General features: G+C 43.8%; 1 protein-coding gene across 1 annotated transcript in view; it reads right to left on the reverse strand.

Moving 5' to 3' along the window:
* Window positions 1-23,196, reverse strand: part of LOC141105219 (FYN-binding protein 1-like) — a 446,065-nt gene that overhangs the window by 304,530 nt on the left and 118,339 nt on the right. The gene's annotated exons all lie outside the window — the stretch shown is intronic.

The raw sequence follows: 23,196 nt of genomic DNA on the forward strand, positions 1-23,196 counted from the left end.
AGCCCCAGCGAGCACACACACCATCATATGATGGATATGGAGGGAGCATAAGGGGGCCACATATGGAATCTACAGGCATATATAAAAGCTCTACCAACTAGAGAAGATATGGATAAATACATACACAGACTAGAATCCTCTTATAAGTCTGAAATACAAACATTGAAATCATCTCTGACTGACACACAAAACAAAATCATGGACATGCACACTAAAATTGCAAATATGGATCAAAAATTGATTTTATTAGAAGAGAAAAAGGCAGAACATGATCGATACTTAAGATACATAATAAATATCACGGATGACCTCGAAAATAGAAGTAGACAAAACAATATAAGAGTCAGAGGCCTTCCAGAGACTGTGAATGCAGAAAACCTTAAGAAAGCTCTCCAAAGTATATTCAAATCATTGCTAGAGAGTCCAAGTGAGACCGAAATAGAGATCGACAGAGTCCATAGAATCCAAGGTCTTAAAGTCTATGATTCAGGAAAGCCTAGAGATGTGATTTGTAGAGTACATTTTTTTCAGGTCAAGGAAAATATTATGGCAGCGGCACGCAGATTATATTTTTGCAGGACCTGTCAAAATATACGCTGATAAGAAGAAAAGCAGTGAAACCATTATTGGATATGTTGAGGGAAAGGGAAATCCTATTCAGATGGAGTTTTCCCTTCCAGATCATTGTTCATCAAGGTGGCCAAAGGGTTATTTTTCGTGACATTGATGATCTTCCTGAATTTTCAAGACTTTTGCAACTGCCTTTGATCAATTTGCCAGATTGGCCACATTCATATTAGGGAATGGATCGGAGACAATATAGAAGAAGATAGAGAGCACTAGTAGTGGAGGGGAGGGGGGGGGTCTTCCTTTTTTTTTTTTCTCACTTTAGTAATAAGTATGCGACTGTAGTGGATAATATGTTTTTGATAATTTTTTGTTGTATTTCTGGTATTAGGGATTTATAAGATAAAACTGCTATATTTATGTCCAATAGCAGAGAGATGTAAGGCACATTAATTCATTAGGTTTGGTTGGTGTGGTTTTTTTTTTTTGTTTTGTTTTGTGATTGATTTTATGATATATGCTAATAATATGTTTTATATGATGGAGGGGAGTTAGGGGGAAGAGGAGGGAGGAGAAAAGGAAAAGAGAAATTTAATTTTTTTTTTTTTTTTTTTTTTATACTAAGGATATATAGGATATGATGACTGTTTTTATGTTGTATCCTAATAGTAGGTTTTTTGTAACTGATAAATGTCTTTGTTCTTGGCACTAAGGATGTAAAGGATACTTTTGCTTGGTGTAGGTATTATAATAGATAGGTGTTTGTCACATAAACTCACTAGGTTTGATAGGGGGTAATAATTTCATTTGGCACTATTGATACACGAGGGGTTTGTTGGGTAGCGATAATTATGTATTTGATTAGTACTAAGTGTGGTGAGGGTGGGGTTTTTTTTTTTTTACACTTTAGGTTTTAGTATGTGGTCTAGATCGGCCCTATGGTATATGGTGGGGAAGGAGGAAGGGAAGGGAGGGAAAGGGAAAGGGAAAAGGGAAGTAAAAGGAAAATGTTTTTTATAATTTTCTATACTTGGCACTAAGGGAATGTGGGATATAATTGCTATATATATGTACTAACACTGGACAGTTGAATGGTTTCTAAACTCACTGGATCGGGTAGGGTGTTTATTTGTGGGGAGACATAATTGTTATGTATATGTATTAACACTGGATAGTTGAATGGTTTTTAAACGCACTAGATGGGGTAGGGTGTTTATCTGAGTGGTTTTTTTTTTGTTTTTTGTTTTTTTCTCTCCTCTTTCTCTCTCCTATAGTGGTTTTAAGAATCTGGCTGGCTAGTGGAGGAGAGTGGGGAAACGGTCATTTTATGAGATTGTAGATTAATAAAGGGATAAGTGACTGGTGGATTTATCTATTGTGTATTTTGGGTTACATAAGGAGATTGGAGGGTTAGGAGGGATAGGATACATTATTACACTGGGGTTTCCCCACCCTCTTCCCCCCCCCTTTTTTTTTTTTTTTTCTTTTCTCATTCTGTAAATAATAATAATATAGCCTGGGCTAGGCACGTTCAACCCTGAGAGGATATCCTCTTATTCCCCAATTTAGGGAACTTACTTGGTAAGGTCAGACTCAAAGGAGTCGAATAGATAGTGAGTAGATAGGTTTGCGTGTTTGGATTGAGTGGGATGAGTGTGTGTTAGTTTAAATTTTTTTTTTTCCTCTCCTGTATGGACTCAATTAAAATATGCTCTTATAACGTCAGAGGTTTTAACTCGGCGGCAAAGAGGTCGCAGGTTCTGTACTCTTTCCACAAACAAAAAGTGAATGTGGTTTTTTTCAAGAGACCCACTTTCGGGCGGATCATATACCTAAGCTACAAAAGGGATATTATAACGCATGGTATCATGACTCCTTCGCATATTCAAAATCGAGAGGAGTCTCCATAGCGATACATAAGTCATTACCATGACATTGCCGTTCTCTTGAACGACTGTGGCGTAAAACCAAATGCCTGCAAGACTTCACCCTATATAAATCTGCCCTTCTAAAATACAATTCATGCCTCCATGCTGCCAAACAAGCCTACTTTGTCTCTCTTATTAATTCCTTGTCATCCAGTCCCCGTCGGCTCTTCTCAACCTTTAACTCTCTGCTTCGTCCACCATCCCCTCTACCCACTAACTCACTCACTGCCCAAGAGATTGCCAATCACTTCAAAGACAAGATCAATGCAATTCGTGAGGACATCTCCACTGTGCGTACATCTTCCCCACCCATCATACCTTGCCCAGCAGCACATTCAACCCTCTCCTCTTTTGAATTGGCTACTACGGAAGAGGTTACAAAAATTTTCTCGAATGCCCACCTAACCAATTGTCCCTTGGATCCTGTTCCCTCACAACTACTATGGTCACCCTCTTCTTCTATCCTATGCTCCCTCACCCACATCTTCAATCTCTCCCTTTCTAGTGGCATTTTCCCCTCCCCTCTAAAACATGCACAGATCACTCCCATTCTTAAAAAGCCCTCACTGGACCCTACCGACCTGAACAACTTAAGACCCATCTCATTACTCCCATTCACCTCTAAACTTCTAGAACGCTTAGTCTACAACCGTCTTAGCTCCTACCTCAATGAAAATAACCTTCTTGACCCCTTACAGTCTGGCTTTCGCTCGCAGCACTCCACGGAAACTACCTTACTAAAACTCACTAACGATTTACTAACTGCTAAAACCAACAGCCAGTACTCCATACTCCTACTACTTGACCTCTCTGCGGCCTTTGATACTGTTGACCACCCGCTCCTTCTCAATAAACTGCATTCCCTTGGCCTCCGAGATTCTGCTCTATCCTGGTTCTCTGGCTATTTATCACAGCGCTCCTTCAGTGTCACCTACAACTCTGTCTCCTCCTCTCCATTGCCCCTTTCTGTGGGGGTCCCCCAAGGCTCGGTTCTTGGACCCCTTCTCTTCTCTATCTACACCACCTCCCTTGGTCACCTAATAACTGCCCACGGCTTCCAATACCACTTATACGCTGATGACACCCAAATCTATCTGTCTACTCCTCACCTCACTCCTTCAGTCTCCTCTCGCATTACTAACTTACTAACTGACATATCAGCATGGATGTCGCACCACTTCCTTCAACTAAATCTCTCTAAAACTGAGCTATTAATATTCCCCCCCGCCCGTGCCCCCCTCCATGACTTTTCCATCAAAATCAACAATGCAACCATCAGTCCCTCCCCTCACGCCAGGGTACTAGGTGTAATCCTAGACTCCGACTTGTCATTTCAGCCTCAAATCCAATCATTGTCAAAAGTTTGTAGAGTTCACCTCCGTAACATCTCTAAAATTCGCCCTTTTTTAACAAATGAAACCACCAAGCTCCTCATTCACTCCCTTGTTATCTCTCGCCTTGACTATTGCAACTCCCTTCTCATTGGCCTACCGCTCCATAGGCTATCCCCTCTTCAGTCTATCATGAATGCTGCTGCCAGACTTATCCACCTTACCAACCGCTCAGTGTCTGCCAACCCGCTACTTCAATCCCTACACTGGCTCCCAATCACCCAGCGAATTAAATTCAAAATTCTAACCACAACATACAAAGCCATTCACAACTCTGCCCCAAGCTACATCACTAATCTTGTCTCCAAATATCACCCAAATCGTCCTCTCCGCTCTTCTCAAGACCTCCTGCTTTCAAGCTCTCTCATCTCCTCCTCCCATGCTCGTCTCCAGGATTTCTCCAGAGCCTCTCCCATCCTCTGGAACTCGCTACCTCCATCTATCCGGCTATCCCCTACTCTTGCTACCTTCAGGCAATCCCTGAAAACTCATCTCTTCAGGAAAGCCTATCACGTCTCCAACTAATCTCCTACCACTTCCACCAGCTCATTCCCCACAGTTACAACCTTTTGTACCACCTGCCCCACCCTATTAGATTGTAAGCTCTTCTGAGCAGGGCCCTCTTAATCCTATTGTATTGTATTGTATTGTATTATATTATAACTGTATTGTCTCCCTTTTATATTGTAAAGCGCTGCGTAAACTGTTGGCGCTATATAAATCCTGAATAATAATAATAATAATAATAATTACCACATCAGGTTTTGGAAGAGTGGAGGAATAGAGATGGTAGGGCAATATTCCTTAAACTCCTAATATATGGTAAGAAATAAAGGAAAATGTATTATCAAATACTTACCGTAATTTTCCTTTCCTGATGGACTCCATGGCAGCCTACGTGTGGGTTAACCCCGCCTCCTCTCCAATGCTATAGGACCCCATTCCCATAAATGAGTACTCACCACTAGCTACTGCGTTCCATAACTAGCCTACTCTTTGACCGAATGGGTGGAAACTCCGTCTGCCATGGAGTCCATCAGGAAAGGAAAATTACGGTAAGTATTTGATAATAAATTTTCCTTTTTCCTGACAGACTCCATGGCAGCCTACGTGTGGGAAATAACTAGCCGACCACACGGGTGGGTATGCTGAATCAAACATCATTTTAATTTGTCCTATCAACCGATAGGATTCTCAAACCAAAGTTTACAGAGGACAATGAAGCAGGCTCAATACAGTAATGAGACACGAAAGTGTTGATAGAGGCCCACGAGGCCGCTTTGCAAATGGTGTCTGGGGCCACGTGTCGAGCTGCCGCCCATGAAGCTGCTATTCCCCTGGTGGAGTGAGCTGTCACCGAATGTGGAGGAGCCAAGCCCTTCGCCTTGTATGCTTGTTGAATAGTTTGTACAATCCAAGTAGTGAGTGTCCTAATCGAGGCTTTCTTTCCTTTGTTACTTCCCGAGTGTAAAATGAATAGATGGTCAGAACGTCTGAAGGGAGAAGTCACTCTCAGATATTCTTTAATTGCTTCTCCTACATCCAGAGGATGAATCTCAGAGGACCCCGGAGACCTAAACGTAGGAAGTACCATCTCCTAATTATCATGGAACACCGAGGACACTTTCGGGTTAGAACCCAGCATAGGGATAAGAACTACTCAGCCCGGGAAGAACGTTAGGAAGGGTTCTTCACAACCCAGAGAGCCAATCTCAGAGACTCTTTTTGCCGATGTGACGGCTACTAGAAAGACAACTTTAGCTGAGAAGTCCTTGATAGAGAGCGGGGAAGGACCGGTAGTACTGAGTCCGGAGATTGAGTCGAGGACAAGTGGCAGGTCCCATTTGGGGAATCTGGATTTCCTTTGGGGCTTGAGCCTTGAAGCTCCACGAAAAAATTGCCGGATTAGCGGATTAGTTGCCCAAGAGGACCCAGAGAAGGCCGACAGTGCAGAAACCTGAACCCTAAGCGAGCTGATGGATAATGGTAGATCTAAGCCCATTTGAAGGAAGCGGAGTGTCTGAAAGACCTGCCACTAGAAGAGCAAAAATCCACAAATTTGGACCAGATTCTACTGTAGACTCTATTTGTGCTAGATCTTCTTGAACTCATGAGGGTTGATATTACTGTAGGAGCGCAGCCAAGCGAGATTAGCCTCTCCCTCTCAAGAACCAGACCATCAGTCTCAGCACTGCTGGACACGGGTGCAGGACTGACCCCTGAGAAAGAAGGTCCGGCCTGAGAGGGAGAGGCACCGGGTCCCTGAAGCTGAGTTGGACAAGGAGAGGGAACCAAGGCCTGTTCGGCCAGTATGGAGCTATCGTCAACACTTCGGCTGTTTCCGAACGGAGCCTCTGCAGGAATCTCAGGATGACTGGAAGCAGCGGGAAGGTATATGCCTTGCTGAACTTCCAAAGATCCCTCAGTGCGTCTGACCCGAAAGCCTGGCTGCAACGGCCTCTGGTGTAGAATTTCTCCAGCTTGAAGTTGTGGCAAGAGGCGAACAGATCTACCTCGGGGTTGATCCCTAGTGAGGAGACCCATCTGAATGTCTCCATATGAAGGGACCACTCGTTATTGTCCAGCTCGGTGCGTGAAAGGAAGTCCGCTTGAGAATTCTGGACTCCTGGGATAAACACTGCCGACATATTGCAAAGGTTCTTCTGTGCCCACAAAAGGATGGGCTCGACTTCTCGAAGGAGAGAGGGACTCCGGGTACCCCCTTGCCTCTTCACGTAGGCGACGGCCGTCGTGTTGTCCATCTTTAACAGTACTGACTTCCCTTTCAGTAGGTGAGAGAAGGATTATAGAGCACACCAGGCCGCTCTGAGTTCCAGGACATTCGAACCTGGGACTGGGAGGCAGGAATCCCATTTGCCCTGGGCGAGGTTCGAACCGCAGAGGGCTCCCCAGCCAGTCCCGCTGGCATCGGTCGTAACCGTGATCCAGGAGATGGGGGCGATGGAATGACATGCCAGGAGATTCTTGCGTTGAAGCCACCAAAAGAGGCTGTTCCTCATTGATGACGTCACACGGATGACCTGATTCTTGTCCCCTGTTCTCCACTGCTGCAGGAACCCCGACTGGAAGGTACGTAATCTCCACAAGGCCCACTTGACCATGGGGGTCGTAGAGACCATCGTGCCGACGATCTCCAGGCACTGAGAGGCTTTCAGGTGTGGGGAATGCAAAGCCCGAGAAATTCTGTCCCGAACAACCGGAATTTTCTGTAGTGGAAGGGAAATAGTGCTTCTCACGGTGTCGAACTGAGCTCCTAGATATATTAGGCGTTGAGCTGGAATTAGGTGACTTTTTGCTGAATTCAGGAGCCACCTGAAGCTGGACAGGGTGGAGATCACCTGTTCCCGGTGGGCCAGCAGCTGCTCCCTGCTTTGCGATAGTACCAAGAGGTCGTCGAGGTAGTGGTAAAGACGCACCCCCTTTAACCTTATGAGAGCTACCGTGGCTAAGAGAATTTTTGAAAAGACCCGGGGGGACGTTGTCAACCCAAAGGGGAGGCAGATAAACTGCAGATGATCCTGTCCCACCTGGAAACGTAGATATTTGTGAAGCCCCTTTTCTACTGGGACGTGGAAATAAGCTTCCTTTAAGTCGATGGAAATCATCCAATCGCCTGGCTGAATAGCTTGCTGAATGGTCGACAGAGTTTCCATTTTGAATCTCCCTTGCTCTATAAACTCGTTCAGGTAGGTCAGGTCTATGACCGGGCGCCAAGAGCCACTCTTTTTTCAAACTAAGAAGAGAGGGGAGTATACCCCCTGAAACCATTCGTCCCTGGGGACGTGTACCACTGCTCCCTGAGACTTCAAAAGGTCCACGTAGGACAGTAGAGCTTGTTTTTGATCTTCTGCCCGGGGCAGAAGAGTGGAGACAAATCTGGGAGGAGGAGTATTGGAGAAGGTCCATCTGTGACCTGTCGAGATTGTTTTTATCACCCAAAAGTCCGAGATCGAGGCCACCCAGACGTGCCGGAAGAGGCGCAGCCGTGCCCCTACCCGACCCGCCTGGGCGGGCGCAATCTCAAAAAGACTTCGCCTGCTCACGACCACTGGATGTCTGGCCCTTGGTGGACTTGCGAAAGGATGTCTGACCTCTGCTCCAGTTTTTCCTGAAGTCCCTGCCGGGCTTGTATGAGCGCGCTTCCCTAGAGCGCTCCGGAGAACGTCTTCCGAACTGAGGCTTCTTCCGACCAACAAGACGTCTAAGGAAGGAAGGAAGCCCGACTTGCCACCCGTGGCACGTGTTATGGCATCGTCGAGCTTATTGCCAAACAGTGAGGACCCCTCAAAGGGAATCTTACACCAGGCCTGCTTGGAAACCGGGTCAGCAAGCCACGGACGTAACCATAAGGCCCACTTGGCCGTGACTGACGACAGCATAATCTGCGCCAATAGAATCAAATCGATGGATGCCTCCCCCAAGAAGACTGCCGCTAGCTTTAATTCTGCAGCTGCTGAACTTCCCGCTAGCTCCTCCGAAACTCCCTTAAGGAAGGAATCCACATTCTCCGTCCAAGCCTCCATGGCTTTTGACATAGCTGCCAGAGCCAAGGCCGGTTTACAGGCCGTGCCGGCCAGCCCATAAATCCTCTTCAAGTCCTGGTCAATCCTTCTCTCGAGACCATCCTTGAAGGACACCGCATCCTCTAGGGGAAGTGTGAGATGTTTAGCCAGATGCATTAAGGCCGCGTCTACGAGGGGAGCATTCTCCAGATACTTCACCTCTTCCAACTTGAAGGGATATAATCTGGAGGTTTTATTTGACATGGAGGACTTCCTGTCCGTCTTACTCCATTCCTCATCTATAATATCTTTCAGCTCTGAAAGGAGCGGGAAACTTGAGCGTTCTTTTCCCAGGTGTTTGAAGAATTTCTTCTGTTTAGCTGGGGGAGTAGCGGGATCCTCCCACTTGAGGGCCTCCTTGATTGCCTTAATTAATGGTGAAACCATGTTGAAGTCAAAACCTCCGATTTCCTCTTCCTTCTGAGGATCATCGTCTGAGGAATCAAGAGAGGCCGCATAAGGCTGGGAAGTGCCCGGATCTTCACGGGCCTCATCAGCCGGGGGGCCAGACAGTGAAGTAGACTGGCTTAGCGTGTGGGGAGAATCCAACTCTTTCAGGGATTGCTGTACCACACGTTTAACAAGAGATTCCAAACGTTGGTTCTCCGTCTCTTTTTCCCTGACCGCCCGGGCATTGCACCGATCACATAATGACTTGCCCTCCAGAACTCGCGTTCCACATCCCCAGCAGGCTCTTCGATCAGAGCGGCTGTCATGGCGGTGGGAGCGGTGTCTGGAGGAGGAATGAGAGCGTCTCCTCTGGTGGTGGTCTCCAGATGCAGAGTCTCGTCTGGATCTTGAAGGAGATTGGCGTTGTGGCCTGGCAAGGTCTTTGTCATTCTGGACCAAAATCTGAAGGTCCGATCTAGAAGGACTGGAAGAAAAAACACAGTAGGGAAGGGGAAATGGCAGTACCAACATCAGATAACGCACATTACAATGCGACTGACTTTCCACCCCCTCCCTCATAAGCACATACCTTGTGCGAGAGGGCTGGCCACTTAAAGGCGGTGAATTATCCATGATTTCCGGATAATGGGCGACACAGTGTAGCTGGTCTGTAGAAAGAAAATGGCCTGAATAGGCCGAGGAACCAGTAAGAAAAAGTCATCTGCCCCCAAAACAAACATATGTGTATTTGCGACATATGCCAAAAAGAAAAAGAAAAACCACCTCATATTTGATCATAGAAACCACGATAAAGGAAGATTTTTTTTTTTTTTTTTATTATTATATATATTTTTTTTTTTTTTTTTTTTTAAGAATAGATATATTGCATTTCACTATGTTAAATTCTTTTCTCTTCTCTTTTTTTTTTTTTTTTTTTTTTACATCCAAGAGCAACAGAGTGCAACCAAAAACAGGCAGGCACTCACCTGGAGATGACCAGAGCTGGGTATGGGGAAGACCGCTCCACTCCCGTTCACTGTGAGGGAATTCCCATTGTGAGGGAGTCTATGAGAGGTATTTAAAGCTCCCCGCCCATGACGTCACCGGCCACTACGCATCTGCGTCGTAGGCCGGCGATCGTACTGCGCATGTGCGGTTTGCCGATAATCCGCCGTACTGTGCATGCGCGAGCCAAGCCTCTGTCTCGAAGAGGCTACTGCGCACGCGCGAACAGCGCGAACGGCCGCACCCGGAAGTGCTGAGGCGAGCTGGAACGCACCAGTGCTCCAGCCACCATGAGGGGTGAAAAAGATCCCAAAAACGACCGCCTTTGATCGTAACAAGAGCCGGGGGGGCCTAGGGGGAGACAGACTATACAAAGAAAACACTGCCATGGAGACAGAAATTATGCTTCCGACCTTGCCAGCCGTTGATGCGTCCAGAAGTTCCGGCATACAGAGGCGACCATCCCTCCACCAAAGGGGTAAACTTCAGCCTCTAAACGCTACTCGCCCGCCCATGGCTGGGCCCTGAGCTGCACCGCAAGAGGTATGCCATGATCTTGGATCCATCCGACCGGATCCGACTCATCACGGGTGTCCATTATCCCCAATCTTATATATATTAGTTATGGAACATCTTTTAATAGCGATTCGGAATAATAAGGATATAAAAGGCATTAAGGTTGGGGAGATAGAGTATAAAATGTCAGTATATGCAGATGACTTATTATACATCACAAATCCGTAGGTGACAATACCTAAACCTAGTAGCAGAATTTAAAAGATTTGGAGAGCTGAGTAATTTCAAGGTGAATTATAATAAATCTGAGGCTTTAAATATTTCTCTGCCTAATTCTCTGGTTGAGCTTCTAAAAAAAAACTTTTCGTTTAAATGGCAGGCAGAGGCAATTGGATACCTTGGAACCTTTATCCCTAGAGAGATGAATAGGATACAGGAATTTATCTCCCATTAGTACGCAAAATAACAAAGATACTACAACTTTATGACAAAGGGACCTTTTCCTGGATGGGAAGGATAAATATTATAAAAATGGATATACTGCCCAAAATTTTATATATATTTCAGACGATACCCATATATCCCTCAAGAAGCTTAGTGAATCAACTTTGTAAGGTTATAGGAAGTTTCATCTGGGCAAAAATAAGCGCCAGAACAAATAGAAAAACATTATATAGATTAAAAAAAGATGGAGGACTGGCTTTCCCAGATTCCCAGAGATATCGTTGTATCTTAGGTCAATATTTATAACCAGGATCATGGATTGGTTTCATAATATGGACTGCAAACAATGGGTAAAATTGGAGGAAGAAGCCACAGATATAAAACTGAAATCATTACCTTGGATTAAGAGGGAATGCAGACCCCGGGAGGGGGACATGCCCTCCTTGGTAGTATCAACCTTGAAAGTATGGGACGACTTGATAAAAAGGGGTATTGGATCTACATTGAGAGGCCCGATGACCCCCCTCTTTAGCAATCCGGAATTCCCACTTGCATTTAAAGCCAAGACCTTTCTTAAATGGCAGAGGCGGGATGACACGAGGATAGTGGAAACAATGGACGAAAATAAACTCCCCCCATTGGAGGCCCTTGGTACCGAACATAGAAAGAAATGGATTCAGTATGGGCAACTCCAACAATATATTTTATCTTTAATGAAGGAGTCCGTATTGAATAGACCATTTTTAGGGTTAGAAAAAATATTGTTACAGAAACATAGACCTACACATACTTTATCTGTTGTGTATAGATATTTAATCTCAGAGAATAAGGAGGAAGGGTTACTGTACATAAAAAAATGGGAGGAAGAAATAGGGAAAGCTATCCCCAGAGCCAAATGGGAAAAAGCAATTATATTAACACATAAACTATCAATTTCTACCAGACATCAAGAAAGAAATTATAAAATTTTAGCCAGATGGTATAAATGTCCAGTGGATATGAACAAAATAAGCTCAGATAATACAGATAGATGTTGGAGATGTGAAGGAGCAAGAGGCACAATGTCGCATATTTGGTACTTCTGTCCAGAAATTCAATAATTCTGGGAAAGGGTATTTAAAATATATAGGGCTGCAACAGGGGTAAATGTACAACCAGATATATATGTGGCAATACTGTTAATGATCCCTGGATCAATAAAAAATATAAAAAAGGGAATTTTGAAGTACTATTTAACTGCGGCAGGCACCGTCATAGCTAGAAAATGGAAAAATAAAATAGCTCCCTCCATAGAAGAGTGGGAATGTGAAATGGGCGTGATGCGATCTTTAGAGGAGAGGATGATAATGGAAGGACAAAAATGACTATTTACATGAGGGATGTGGGAAGAGTCTGGAGCCTCGCCATTGCAGCAGAGTGAAAATTGGGATATAGATAGAGCAAATATTATGATGGATAGATTGAGGAATCAGGAGAATTTCCTCCGATGGGGAGGGTTTTTTTTTTTTTTTTTTTTTTTTTTTTTGTGGTTGTTTGGTTATTTGCGTGGTTGTGTGTTAGATAGATGATTGGCAGGGTGTATGTGATTAGTATGGTAGGAGGGGATTGGGACAGTAGTGTGTTACAAAAATAGGGGTCTTGCTAAGGATAGGGTAATGAACTATTTTTAGTAATGTATGCCGATGGTGTTAACAAAGATTATAGGGTTATATAAAAGGATCTGAATATTAGATGAGAGTAATACTTAACACACCTTTGGTAAATGTTTGTATGTGTATATGTTTTATAAAAAATTTGTGTAAAAATGTTTGATAAATAAAGATTATAAAAAAAAAAAAAAAAACCTTGTGGTCATAATGAGTAAAGCGGCAGAGCGACTCAAGGAATTTGCAAGGGTGGAAAAGGAAGATGGCAGACACAGCGCTCCACACACACAGAGTGGTGGACCACCAACAGCCCCAAGTACCCCACAGACTGATAAAACAGAGAAACAGTCTAAAATAACTTTGGAACAACTTAACTCACAGATAATGGAGGCAATTCAATCAAGCAATGTTATGCTGTCTGGTAAAATGGAAGAGGTCAAAGTTGATATTGGATTGCTTAGACACGACATGCAAAAAATGTGTGTGGAAAATAGGATATCATCCTTGGAAGATATAGTGATATCATATATATAAATATTGTTTGAAATATGAAACTCTGGAACACAGATATAAAAGTTGTAGTGGAAAGGGGGAAGGTTTTTTTGTTTTGTTATGTTTTTTTTTTGCACTGGTTATTAAAGCGGAGTTCCACCCAAAAATGGAACTTCTACTTTAAGGAAAGTTGACCCCCTGATATGCCACATTTGGCATGTTATTTTTTTGGGGGGGGGAGCGTAAACCCTCTTTTTAGAGGGTTCCAGCTCCTACTTCCTCCCGTGGCACTGCGGCGCTGGAAGTAAGTTCACCTCTCCCACCTCCCTCTCGGTAATCATCTGGGACACGTCACATGTCCCAGATGTTTACCCGACCAGTCACAGCACGCAGCTGAGCGCCCACAGTGACAATGCTGGCGCCGCAGAGAGGAGGGGGAGATGAGCGGGGCTTCGTTCTCCTGCATCGCTGGATCCTGGGACAGGATTTGTAGCTGCTGACTTTTAATTATTTTTTTTTAGTCGGAGCCCCGCTTTAAGAAGTTTTTTATTTTTATTAGGACAATATAATATGATTGCCTTGAAAAGGTATTCATACCCCCTGAAATTTTCCACATTTTGTCATGTTACAACCAAAAACGTAAATGTATTTTATTGGGATTTTATGATAGACCAACACAAAGTGGAACATAATTGTGAAGTGAAAGGAAGATGATAAATGGTTTTCAAAATGTTTTACAAATAAATATGTGAAAAGTGTGGCGTACATTTGCTATCAGCCCCCTTTACTCTGATGCCCCTAACTAAAATCTAGTGGAACCAATTGCCTTCAGAAGTCACCTAGTTAGTAAATAGAGTTCACCTGTGTGTAATTTATTCTCAATATAAATACAGCTGTTCTATGAAGCCCTCCGAGGTTTGTTCGAGAACCTTAGTGAACAAACAGCATCATGAAGCCCAGGGAACACACCAGACAGGTCAGGGATAAAGTTGTGGAGAAGTTTAAATCAGGGTTAGGTTATAAAAAAAGTATTCCAAGCTTTGAACATCTCACAAAGCACTGTTCAATCCATCATCCAAAAATGGAAAGAGTATGGCACAACTGCAAACCTACCAAGACATGGCCATCCACCTAAACTGACAAGCCGGCAAGGAGATCATTAATCAGAGAAGCAGCCAAGAGCCATGGTAACTCTGAAGGAGCTGCAGAGATCCACAGCTCAGGTGGGAGCATCTGTCCACAGGACAACTATTAGTCGTGCACTCCAGAAATCTGGCCTTTATGGAAGAGTGGCAAGAAGAAAGCCATTGTTGAAAGAAAGCCATGAGAAGTCCCATTTGCAGGTTGCGAGAAGCCATGTGAGAGTCACAGGAAACATATGGAAGAAGGTTGCTCTAGTCAGATGAGACCAAAATTGAACTTTTTGGCCTAAAAGCGAAACGCTATGGGGTTGATATACTAATGGCAAAAAACCTGTGCACTTTGCAAATGCAAATGCTCGAGAGCTTAGTAAATGAGGTAAGGCTTCACTTTGCAAAGAGTACCCAATCCCGTGCAAGGAAGATAAAAAAAAGCTGTATTGTTGCTTGCACTTGATTGGATGATAGAAGTCAGCAGAGCTTCTGCTCATTTACCAAGCTCTGGAGCAACTGCTCTTGAAGAGGGCAACTTTGCAAAGTGCACAGTATTTTTCCCTTTAGTAAATCAACCCCTATGTGTGGAGGAAAACTAACACTGCACATCACCATAAACACATCATCCCCACCATAAAACATGATGGTGGCAGCATCATGTTGTGGGGATGCTTTTCTTCAGCAAGGACTGGTAAGCTGGTTAGAGTTGATGGGAAGATGGATGTAGCCAAATACAGGGCAATCTCAGAAGAAAAAATGTTAGAGTCTGCAATAGACTTGAGACTGGGGTGGAGCCTTACATTCCAGCAGCACAACAACCCTAAACATACAGCTAGAGCTACAATTGAATGGTTTAGATCAAAGCATATTCATGTGTAATGCCCCGTACACACGGTCGGATTTTCCAACGGAAAATGTGTGATAGGACCTTGTTGTCGGAAATTCCGACCGTGTGTAGGCTCCATCACACATTTTCCATCGGATTTTCCGACACACAAAGTTTGAGAGCAGGATATAAAATTTTCCGACAACAAAATCCGTTGTTGGAAATTCCGATCGTGTGTACCCAAATCCGACAGACAAAGTGCCACGCATGCTCAGAATAAATAAAGAGATGAAAGCTATTGGCCACTGCCCCGTTTATAGTCCCGACGTACGTGTTTTACGTCACCGCGTTTAGAACGATCGGATTTTCCGACAACTTTGTGTGACTGTGTGTATGCAAGACAAGTTTGAGCCAATATCCGTCGGAAAAAATCCTAGGATTTTGTTGTCGGAATGTCCGAACAAAGTCTGACCGTGTGTACGGGGCATTAGAATGGCCCAGTCAAAGTCCAGACCTAAATCCAAGTGAGAATCTCTCCATCCAAACTGACAGAGCTTGAGCTATTTTGCAAAAAAGAATGGGCGAAAATGTCACTCTCTAGATGTGCAAAGCTGGTAGAGACATCCCCAAAAAGACTTGCAGCTGCAATTGCAGTTAAAAGTGGTTCTACAAGATATTGACCCAGGGGAACTGAATACAAATGAATGCCACACTTTTCACATATTTATTTATAAAAAAAAATGAAAACCATTTATCATTTTCCTTCCACTTCACAATTATGTGCCACTTTGTGTTGGTCTATCACATAAAATCCCATTAAAATACATTTACATTTTTGGTTGTAACATGACAAAATGCGATAAATTTCAAGGGGTATGAATATTTTTTTAAGGCACTGTATATACAAATACTGTTTGGAGTATGTGAAACACAGATATTAAAGGTTGTAGCACAGTGGAAAGATTATAATTCAGAGGAATGGGAAGGGGTTTTTTTTGCACTTGTTATTAAGAAGCTTTGTGTTTTTTTTTCATTTTTTTTTATTTTGATTTTTTATTTATTTTTTTATGAAGACACTATGATATAAACAATTATGGTTTGGAGTATGTGAAACACAGATATAAAGGGTTGTAACACAGTGGACAGGGGTGGTAACACAGTGGAAGAGAAAGGGGTGTTTTTTTCCTTTTCCCTTACCAGCTCCCCCCTAGATTAGATAAACTAAATTGAAAATTGATCATGGCAGGGATAGGCGGAGAAGAATAGAGAAAATAGAGATATATTCTGAAATAAAGGGTTGGATGGTCAGAAAAGGAAGAGGGAGATATAGAGAATATACTCTCTCGCTCCTACCTTCCCGTATGCTCCCTTTTTTTTCTTATCGCTCCCTTCTTCTCTTGTCTGCTTTTTGTTTTTTTGTTTTTGTTTTTGTTTTGGTTCTACATATGAATGGAATGGTTGTGAGGTTGAGGTGTGGTTATGGATGGGAAGGATATGTAGAGGAGAAGGGTGTTAAGTTGGTCCCAGGCTACTATCAAGACTCCATACTGGGAGATATATTTAAGTAGATGTAAATAATTTCTCGAGTATATAGTTTTGTAATAGGCTCTACTGGAAAATGGTGAATACTGATGGGAAATGTGCCTTTCTGTCATGGAATGTAAGGAGAATGGGGACGAGTTTAAAGAGGGCTCTTGTACAGGTATATACAATTATCCGCAGGGTGCAGGCAAAAATTACATGTATACCGGAAACGCTTATGACTAAAGAACGAATGAATAATCTTAAATAAACATGGATACAGTGGTCTTGGATCACACATCATATTCGAGGAGAGTCTCATTGATGGTGCACCGGTCAGTAGCATGGGAGAGTATTCAGGTTAAATGTGACCCGGAAAGTCGATATGTATTTGTGTTTGCTGAGCTGTACTCATTACCTTTTGTAATAATGGACATCTACAATCCTCCACCCGCCACGTTACACCACCGTGAACTGCAGAAGCGGATGTGACGTCACCAGAGATGACCAGGAAGCAAAGGAAGGGATGGGCTAACAGCAATACACAGGCTACGCGCTCGGAGCTTCAGCTCCTTCTAAAGGCCTGGGGGTGTACTGCACTAACAGCTATTTATGCAAAGTAGCTGGATGTGGGACTAAAATCGCCAGCAAGTCTTAAAAAAATAGATAAAGTAAAATGCAATGCAACTAACATAATTCTTGAAAAAAATGTAAAAGCCCATACAGAACCTAATGTATGCAAGGAAAATTAAATAATAAGGAAAAAATTAAGAATTCAGAACTGATGTTTTAATGTCTGATATTGCAATGGAGGAAGATCAGCTCAACAGGCTGTATGACACTGTAAAAGTTGTATACGTCTATAAAATGAAAGAAATATGTCTAAAAGAATCTACATATGTAATGAATAATGTATAAGCACATATGGAAAATGAACATGAAAGAATACAAATTGTAATATGTAAATTAATTAGAAAAAGGAGTGGACCTCAATTTCTTCATTTAAACCTCCAGGTGTGAGGGTACCCAGGGAATGAATCCAATAAGTTTTGCGCTAGCACAAGTGTTTAAAACGCTCGGCCAGAGGGAAAGTACTGGGTATGGCCTCGATGATCCAAACCTTGAGACCCGTGGTGGATTTGTCGTGATGGTGTAGGAAATGTCTAGGGACACCATGATGGTCCTTGCCTCCCTCTATGAACCTCCTATGTTCTCTAAAGCATTTTCTAAGGGTTCTAATGGTTCTCCCTACATAGAACAGGCCACAAGGGCATGTGAGGCAATAATCCACGAACTCAGTAGAACAGTTGTAGAACTCCTGGATGGTGTAAAATTTACTTTTCACTGTGAATGTTTTTTGGCCATGCTGTATGAAGGCGCAGGTAAGACAAAGGGCCTTTTGCATTAAAACATTCCTAAGAGTGGGATAAGCGTCAAGGAACAGGTGGTTGGGATGGTTGTGATTGTGATACTACACTCAGGTCGGTGCTTCCTGTTTTGTTCTTCATTAGGGTCAATGTATGAGGCCATGGTGGTGCTCATCCCAAAACCAGAAAAAGATCTAAGTGAATGTGCCTCGCACAGGCCAAGCTCACTGCTTACCAGTGATTATAAAAGGTGAAGATCTTAGCGGGAAGGCTCAATAACGTTGTTTTATCAATTGTCCATAGCAATCAAACTGGCTTTATGCCAAGAAAATCTACATCAATTAACATAAGAAGAACACAGTTGATGACACAAATGAAGGAATATATAACAGAGTCAAGTGCCCTGGCATCTTTGGATACAGCCAGGGCATTTGACTCCATTGAATGGTATACCTACAGAAATCGTTAGAACAGTTTGGTTTTGGTGAAAGATTTAGAAAATGGATACCTATAATCTATAGTCAGCCACATTCAATGAATAGACAGGGATGCCCATTATCTCCTCATCTTTTTGCAATAGCAATAGAGACATTGGCCTTGAGGTTTAGAAAATCTGAGGAATATAAGGGAATAGCATTGGAAAACAGGAAGGGGGTCATCGGACTCTATGCAGATGATATAATATTGTAAATGGGAGACACACAAAATACCTTATTGGAAGCAATGATATTAATAGATAAGTTTGGGAAATACTCAGGATTAAAAATCATTTGGCAGAAATCCGTTTTAATGCCACTTAGACAAGATATACAGAGGAACGAGGAGCAATATCCCTTGTTGAAAATAGTGAACTCATTTAAATATTTGGGTATTCAAATTACTTTGGATCCGGGGGAATCATTGGCGGTGACAAATTAACAAATGTAGGCGATGACAATGTGGCGATGACAAATTAAATGTAAGTTAAGAATATGGTCAAAGTTACCACTATCGGTGGCAGGAAGAATACATTGAATTAAGACAGTAGTACTACCCAAGCATCCTTTACTCTGTATTTGATCACAATTCTCAGTCTGATGCTCATGTGAGAATCATATGTTACAATGTTGTGTATTTTCTTTGTCTTGTTTTTAGCTCTGAATAAGGGAGTGAGCCTCCCAAAACGCGTTGGATTTGTGTACAGTCTTTCAACGGATCATTGGAAAAAGCTTGCATCTCGGCTTTAACATTATCGTGCAGTGCCGGTGTCACATTATGACTGTGTGAAATAGATTGTGTATGTGTGTGTATGTATGAAAAAAAACAGCACGGTTAAGTATTTTTTATATGAATCTCTGTTCATAAGACCAAAGTATGAAAACTTGCACTGTCTAATATGTGAACATCTGTGCATAAAGATCTGCACTAGTAAGGTTTTGTGTTTTTTTTTTTTTTAAAGCAGCATCAGCATAGGTTGGTTAACTTGACAATAACTCTATTACTAATTTGCACACCTAAATACTTTTTATATTTTATCTGGGCTTTTTTTTTCTGCCACCTATAACAGCCCTGTCATCTTTAACTTGCCACACAGAAGGCAGTAGAGGAAGTTTTTGCACTACTCACTTCCTCTACCTGCTTCTGTGTCCTATTGCTGGACACCCAGGACATGTGTAGACCAGTGCATATGTCAGCGGGTGCCCCAGGTCCCCACGCCGCAACCCTTGCATTTTTTGTAACCTCTGGTGCTTGGAGAGGTGGCTCCTGTCTCACCCCGCATGTCAGACCTGTGTAGCTCAGAGCCAGGTGTAGTGTTCTAAAACTCCTCCTCGGCTCTGTGCTACACAGGTCTGATAGGCAGGGACTGCACTGTTGTGTAAAAGAAGAAAGTCCATGCAGCACACTGTTAACATAGCATTGGCAGCTGCTCCACTATGAAGCTTTTGGGAGGAGGCGAGTGAAAGCTGTGGAGGGAAAAGGAGGGGGGGGGACGAGTGGTTGTGGAGAGAAGCATCTGTGGGGGAGGTGACAGCTGTGAACTGCAGTGGGGATGAATTCCTGAAGAATAGGGTGAAATTGTGAGAAGAGGTGAGAGCTGTGTAGTGGGGAGGTCTGGTTGTACGGAGGCCAGAGGTAGAAAGAGGGCGTTGGCTGGTTGTGTAGAAGTGGCAGAGGGTAAAGAGGTGAAAGTTGGAGGGTTGAAGAGATGAGAGCTGTGGTTTGGGGTAATCTGTAGATGGGGGTGCAGAAGTGAAATATGGAAAGGGCACAGAGACAAGCTGTAATTGTGGACTGAGGGTGTAATCTTTGGGTGGGGGGAACAGAGGTGAGTTGTTGACAGGGGGTACAAAGGTGAGTTGTGAAGGGTACTAAGGTGAACTGTGGACAAGAGTAAAGAACTGAACTCTGGGCAGAGCTGTGGATGTGGGGAAGAAGAGGTGAGCAGGTCAGTCCTGCCTACTTAAGCCGTCCAGTTCAGATGATCTCTGCCTTCGCCTTGGTCACCTCTCTAGAGATGCTCTCCTGTGATCCTGTTAAAGACTTGCTTGGCTGACATTCCTTCTGGCTCCAGATCCTGCTTGGTGTTCTACTACGCTGTTCTCTGGCTCCCTGACGTTTTCACTTGTCTGACTATCCGTTCCGGTTCCTGAACTCTGGCTATGTGTTGACTACGTTTACTCTGTTTATCTTTTTTATTATTTTTAAACAAGTGTGATTTAACTGCACTTCTGTCTCAGTCTGATTCATGGTTTCTAACAGTAGGCAAAGGCCATGAATTGAGAAGATGCAGTCAATCCACTTGTTGGTAATATTTTTTCCAGATTGGATGAGCTGGATTACCGCATGGATCAGTTTGCACCTGGAATCTCCCACTGTGGCTGCTCCGGTACAACCTGTGTTGCAGGCCATCCCTGCTGCTGCTCCAGTCTCTTTGCAGGCACCTGCCTTAAGTATTACCTCTATAAGAGGTATGTCTGGTTCTGCTCCGCTTCCCCAGCGATTTGGGGGTGATCCAGTCCAATGCAGAGGGTTTCTCAACCAGGTTGAGATATACTTTGAGATGCTGCCCCAGGTGCTTCCGACGGACAGAAGCAAAATAGGTTTCATGATATCTTTGCTTTCTGAGAGAGCCTTGGCCTGGGCAAACCCTCTATGGGAGATGCAAAAACCTATTGTCTTGAGTTACCCTGAGTTTGTGGCTTCTTTTAAAAGGGTATTTGACGTTCCCGCACGCTCCGCTTCTGCTGCCAAGTGTCTCATGTCCATCAAACAGTACGAGAACCAGGGCTTTTTTTCTCAGAGAATAGGTGCAGGAACTCCCCCCTTGTCTCCACCCCCTACCCACCTCCAAGCACCATCCCTTGATTCCACCCCCTACCCACCTCCCGGTACTGCGCCAAGTATCATTTGCTAAATAATTTGTAATGAATTTGTTCTTGTCTAATAACAAGAAAAGCAGTAAAAATAGATGCATTGGTGCCAGCAATAATAGACCCCACCGCAGTAATAATAGATCCTCCCAAGCAACAATAGATTCGCCTCCCTCCAATAATAGACTCCACCCCAACAACAATAGGTCCTCCCAAACAACAAAAATTCCCCTCCCAGCAATAATAGACCCCACCCAGCAACAATAGATCCCTCACACAACAATACACTCCCCCAGCAACAATAGTTCCCCCCAGCAACAATAGACCCCATCCCAGCAACAATAGTTCTCCACACAATAGACCCCCCCTCACAGAAACAATGGACCATCCACAACAAAATACCACCCCAGCAACAATAGTTCTCCAAACAACAATAGACCCCCACACAGAAACAATGGACCATCCACAACAAAATACCACCCTCAGAAACAAAAGATCACCCCAGCAACATTAGACAACACCCCCCCCCAGCAGTATCAACAGATCTCCCAGCGGTCAGCATTAATAGACCCTCCAGCAGGCAGCAACAATAGACCTCTCCCTCAACAGTAGATCCCAATAAGCACCATAAGACCCCCCAGCAACAACAGATCCCCCACAAGCAATAATAGACTCTCACACAAAAACAGATCCCCACCAGTGACCATAAATCCCCCCAGCATACAGCATTAATAGACCCCCCCAGCACATACCTTGCTATTACATACATTTGGTGCTGAAGGTGCCGGAACTGCGTTCCCCCACGTTCCCGCTGAAAAAAAGCCCTGATGAGAACTGTTGCCGATTACGCCATTGAATTCTGTACTCTGGCAGCAGAGGTTGCGTGGGCCAATGAGGCCCTTGTGGCTGCTTTTTCTCATGATCTCTTGGATACCATCAAGGATGAGATAGCAGCCCGAGATATACCCACTGAGCTGGAGAAATTGATCACGTTTGCCATCCTCATTGACTCCAGACTCCAGAGCAAGACTATCTTTTAAGGAGCGCTTGCGGAAACCTCCTGTACATTTGTCTCCAAACTTTGCAGTCCCTCCCTTGTGTCAGTTGCTGGTATGGAGATCGAGATGCTAAGAGGGCTCCACTTGGGTGACACTCCGCTTGCCATTGAGGCTCTTGAAGGGAGACCTCTATAGCCTGCCATTGTGACTCATGAGAAGTTCCGTTGTCCATGGCCGTAGGGGCTCTTCACCATGAGATAATCCAATTCCAAGTTATTTCCTCACCTAAGTTTCCGCTGGTTATTGGCTATCCTTGGTTACAGAGGCATAACCCCTCTTTTGATTTGCTCCGAGCTGAGGTTCTCTCCTGGTCACCACAATGCAGTAAGACATGCTTCCAGAAGGTAGCCAAGGTCCTGTGCACCTCTTCACTCTCCTCCCTGCCGGAGGAGTACCACGATTTTAGCAATGTCTTTGACAAAGGTCAAGCTGGTAGTTTGCCTCCACACCAGTCGTATGATTGCGCAATTGACCTTCAACCTGGTGCCATACCCCCTCGTGGCTGGGTTTACCCTTTTTCGGTCTTGGAGGATAAGGCCATGGAGGAATATGTTGCAGACGCACTTTCTCGAGGTTTCATCTGCAAATCCTCGTCTCCTACTGGTGCTGGTTTCTTCTTTGTGAAGAAGAGTGGTGAACCGAGACCTTGTATTGATTATAGGGGTCTCAATCGTTTCACGATTAAGAATGCCTATCCGATTCTGTTGATTACGGAGTTATTTGACCGCCTCAAGGGAGCAATGGTTTTCACGAAGCTTGATTTGAGAGGGGCATATAATCTCGTGAGGATTCAGAAGGACGATGAGTGGAAAACTGCGTTTAATACCAGAACAGGCCACTATGAGTACCTCGTAATTGTCAGAAATCATGAATCAGACTGAGATCAGAAGTACAGTTAGATCACACTTGTTTAATAATAATAATAACAAGGTAAACCGAGTAAACGTAGCAAAACATAGCCAGAGTTCAGGAACCGGAA

The sequence above is a fragment of the Aquarana catesbeiana genome, linkage group LG01, assembly GCF_042186555.1.
Source record: "Aquarana catesbeiana isolate 2022-GZ linkage group LG01, ASM4218655v1, whole genome shotgun sequence".
Classification (NCBI taxonomy): domain Eukaryota; kingdom Metazoa; phylum Chordata; class Amphibia; order Anura; family Ranidae; genus Aquarana; species Aquarana catesbeiana.